Genomic DNA, 5,056 nt, shown 5'->3' with positions numbered 1-5,056 from the left:
TACAAGAAGCCTATAGCACTCCAAATAGACTGGACCAGAAAAGAAATCCCTCCCATCACAAAATACTCAAAACACCAAATGCATTAAACAAAGAAAGAATATTAAAAGCACTAAGGGAAAAAGGTCAAGTAACATATAAAGGCAGACCTATCAGAAATACTCAAGATTTCTCACCAGAAACTGTGAAAGCTAGAAGATCCTTTGCAGATGTCATACAGACCCTAAGAGAACACAATTGCCAGTCCAGGCTACTATATCCAGCAAAACTCTCAATTACCATAAACAGAGAAAACAAGATATTCCATGACAAAACCAAATTTACACAATTTCTTTCCAAAAATCCAGCCCTACAAAGGATAATAGATGGAAAACACCAACACATGGAGGGAAACTGCACCATAGAAAAAGCAAGAAAGTAATCTCCCAACAAGCCCAAAAGAAAACAGCCACATAAACATAATCCCACCTCTAATAACAAAAATAACAGGAAGCAACAATTACTTTTTCTTAATATCTCTTAACATCAATGGACTAAATTTCCTAATAAAAAGATATAGGCTAACAGACTGGTTACTAAACAAGACTCAACATTTTTCTGCATACAGGAAACCCACCTCAGTGACAAAGGCAGACACTACCTCATAGTAAAAGGCTGGAAAACAATTCTCCAAGTAAATGGTCCCAGAAAACAAGCTGGAGTGGCCATTTGAACATGGAATAAAATTGACTTTCAACCTAAAGTTATCAAAAAAGATAAGGAGGGACATTTCATACTCATCAAAGGTAAAATCTACCAAGATGAACTCTCAATTCTGAACATCTATGATTCAAATGCAAGGGCATCCACATTCATTAAAGAAACTTTACTAAAGCTCAAAGCACACATTGCACCTCACACAATAATAGTGGGAGACTTCAACACCCCACTCCCATCCATGGACAGATCATGGAAACAGAAACTAAACAGAGGCACAGTGAAACTAACAGAAGTTATGAACCAAATGGATTTAACAGATATCTATAGAACATTTCATCCTAAAACAAAAGGATATACCTTCTTCTCAGCAAATCATGGTACCTTCTTCAAAATTGACCATATAATTGGTCACAAATCAGACCTCAACAGATATGAGAAGATTGAAATAATCCCATGTCTCCTATCAGATCACTATGGATTAAGGCTGGTTTTCAGCTTTCCAGCCTCTGCCTTGGAACGTGCTGCTGCCGCGATGTTAATGCCTAAAAAGAATCGGATTGCTATCTATGAACTCCTTTTTAAAGAAGGTGTGATCACCAATAAAGATGTCCACATGCCCAAACACCCTGGGGTGGCAGACAAGAATGTGCCCATCCTTCATGTAATGTAGGTCATGCAGTCTCTCAAGTCTAGAGGCTACATGAAAGAACAGTTTGCTTGGAGACAGTTCTACTGATACCTTACAAAAAAGGGCATCCAGTTTCTCGGAGATCACCTGTACTTATCTCCAGAGATCATGCCTGCCATGCTGCGCTACAGCTGTCCTCAGACTGCCCAAAGGTCCAGAGGGTGAGCAGCCTGCAAGATTCACAAGAGGGGAGGCAAACAGAGACACCTACTGAAGGAGTGCTGTGCCCCCTGGAGCTGACAAGAAAGCTGAGGCTGATATTGGTTCAGCAACTGAATTCCAGATTAGGGGTGGTTTTGGTCACAGACTTGGTCAGTCACCTCAGTGAAGTGAAAGATTATGTTTTATTGAATAAACTTTAAAGAAAAGTAAAAGGCTGGTCTTCAATAGCAACAAAAACAACAGAAAGCCCACATACACCTGGAAGATGAGCAACGTCTACTCAATGATAACTTGATCAAGGAAGAAATAAAGAAATTAAAAACTTTTTAGAATTTAATGAAAATGAAGATGAAAATGAAAATGAGAATGAAGATACGTAGGGATTTCTAAGATGCTGTTTTTACTGCTTTAGTGTCAATCCTCATCCCTCCTCATCAGGATGCTTTGAAACCAGTTTATCTCATAATAGAATGTCCAGTGTTAACACATCATGAAATGCCTCTGTTCTGGAAAATCCAGCCAATGTCATATGACTGTCACACTCAGGATGTTGTGAATACTGTAAAAGATAATAATAATAGTGTATCCGTTGTTGTAAGTGACTTAAGTCATTTACAAAACCACCTCTAATCTGGAATTCAGTATCAGTATGATGCTGAATCAGTATCAGCCTCAGTTTACTTGTCAGCTCCAGGGGGCACAGGACTCCTTCAGTAGGTGTCTCTGTTTGCCTCCCCTCTTGTGCTCTTTTGGTTAAAGAGAGAAAGAAGATCAACTGAGAACTGTATGCTCTAGAAGAACAGTCACTTTTCCTAAGTGTTAAGAACAACAAAATGATACCTTAGCAGGAACTGAGTCTAACATGAAGGACAGATAAGACCTTGGTTCATTGTACTATGTCACCTGCATAAGACTGATACATAGATGCTAATGTTTCAGATCTAATTTTAAATGAAATATAAATAATTTTCAATGCTATTAATGAGAGAGTAAGAGTAGAAGGGGAAAATGATAACATCACTCTGAAGTACACCTGGAAGAATAAAAACCCAAGACAGTGTAGTAAGATAGATTAGAAGGTAAAAGTGCCTGCCACCAAACTTGGCAAGTTGGCAAGTTGAATTTTTCCACTGGGACCAACATGGTGGAGAGACAGTAAACTACACCAGCAAACTGTCCTCTGTATTCTACTTGCACACTGTCCCATGAGTGTAGCCCAACACACACACACACACACACACACAGCTAAAATAAATTAAAATATAACAATGGTTTTTAAAAACTTGAAGGATAGACACTTCCCAAAAGCACCATGCGAAGGCTAAGAAGAACACATTTGCTATTCAGATATAAGGACACCATGTAAAGCCACAGGAGTTAATGCAGAAACATTTTATGGAATGTTATTAACAAATGATAACTAGTAAGATATCAACCAGGAAACAATATGAAACTGAACCCAGGGTCTTCCAAGGTATAGATTTATGTACACGACTTTAGTATACCATAAGTTTATTATAATGAAAAATTCTATAACGTCTATAACGTTGGGGGTGGGTAGGGTAAAGCTGGTTTACATGCAGAAGGAACAAGCCCTTGCTCTTTCTCAAGTCCAAAGTAAAATTGACTAGTGAACCTAAACAGCCTCTTGTAAAGCCTGAAATTCCATGAAGGATGAAGAAGTTGACAGGTGGGAGGGGCACCTAGGGAAGAGGCATCCCTAAGCATCACAGCAAGAAATGGGGACAGGAAACTGACTGATGGGCCTGAGTATATGTAGAGAGAAATCTCCACATCTGCTGTCTTCTTCAGGTTTAAGAACTAACAATAAAAAGGTGTTTATTAAAATCAAAGGTAAAAAAGCCTGTGAACAATTCTATGACAGATGAAAATGGAATTCAGAGAGTGAATCTACAAAAAGCCCAACCTCATGACTTAACTACAGACATAGAAACAGTGATATGCCGAGCTCACTGAGAGCGTAGAACTTAAACATACCAAACCCAGAAGGAAACAGCAAGTCTGTGCCTAAGCTCCTGAGAGAGGTGCCAGTCTCTGCTTTTCTAGAAAGTCAATTAGAAATCTGCTTCAGAAATTTTCACAAAATTTGTAAATTTTGAACAGGCATTATTATTATTATTATTTATTATTATTTTAAGAAGAGCTAACTGGAGAGATATCTCAGCAGTTTGGTGTGCATACTACTTGTAAAGAAAAGCTGACTTCAGTCCCTAGAACCCATGTCAGTCAGCTCACAACCACATGTAACTCCAGCTGCCCTGCTAGCCTTCATGTATTCCAGCACATGCACACACATGGATACACATACTTGTAAGTACACACACACACACACACAGTTAATTTAAAATGAAATAAAATATTTGTCTTAAAAATAATTTTAAATTCTTTTTAGTAAAGTCAGAAGATAATTAACCCAAGAATGAAGAATAATCACATATATACTTTAGATTTACATCATAAAATATGGCACCAGCCTTAAAATTCATATTTGATTAATTCACTTTTATTTGTGTTTGTGCACATGTGCACATGCGTGTGTGTATATATATCATATGTATGTGGGTACCTACATAGGTCAGAAGAGAATTCTGATCTCCTAAAGCTGGAGTTACAGACGGTTATAAACTATCTGACACAGGCACAGGGAATTAGACTCTGATCCTTTGGAAAAATAGTGAACACTGCCAACTGCTGGGCTATCTTTCTAGTTCTGAGAATTCATACTTTAAAAGAATATAGCTTCAGAAAGGTTTGTGCCACATTGTCATATCAATAATTAAGAAAAAAGCAGAACAGTATCAATGAAAGTGGTAAGACATGAGAATATGTACGTAGCATGATCCTAAACCATCTTCAAAGAAGGCTGGATAGAAATCATATCCATGTTGGCATGATTTCCACTGAGTGATTATACACAGCTTTAAGTCCTCAACTTAATCTTCACCACTTAAAAAACTTCCTGAAATAAAATTGTATACATTTTCATGTAATTACTACACAAGGTGTTGTTGTAATAATTGAATTAATTGAATGGAGGACATATTCTCTTGGGGGTATAATTCCATCCCTAGAGCAGGGACTGGGATTTCTGTCCAGGGCTGTACTTCTTGAATTGGACCATCACTATGGCATAGACTAACAAAGCAAATCAGTGTAGGTCTTCATATCTTGATTTTTGAGAATTAAAAAAATGGCATGACTCTAGAAATGTTTAAGGACAAATAACGGTATATAAAAATTCAGCTTTGTAAATTATACTACCTATAATACTTTTCAGAGACAATGAGAAAATCACTGCAGCCATGCATTCTGGTGAACTAGAGGGGCTAATAGGGATTCTCTCTCTCTCTCTCTCTCTCTCTATATATATATATATATATATATATATATATATATATATGTGTGTGTGTGTGTGTGTGTGTGTGTGTGTGTGTGCGGGTGCGTGTGTGTGTGCGCGAGTGCACACACACGCACCCGCACACACATGT

The 5,056-nt window shown here is 37.7% G+C and overlaps 1 pseudogene; it reads left to right on the top strand.

The window, feature by feature from the left end:
• The first annotated feature begins 1,229 nt into the window (after positions 1 to 1,229).
• LOC110299461 (small ribosomal subunit protein eS10 pseudogene) lies at positions 1,230 to 1,747 on the top strand (annotated as a pseudogene).
• Positions 1,748 to 5,056: the final 3,309 nt, after the last annotated feature.

The sequence above is a fragment of the Mus caroli genome, unplaced genomic scaffold, assembly GCF_978045245.1.
Source record: "Mus caroli unplaced genomic scaffold, Mus_caroli_1 scaffold_8, whole genome shotgun sequence".
Lineage (NCBI taxonomy): Eukaryota > Metazoa > Chordata > Mammalia > Rodentia > Muridae > Mus > Mus caroli.
Note: the sequence above shows the minus strand (reverse complement) of the source record. Positions and strands in the feature narration are given on the sequence as shown.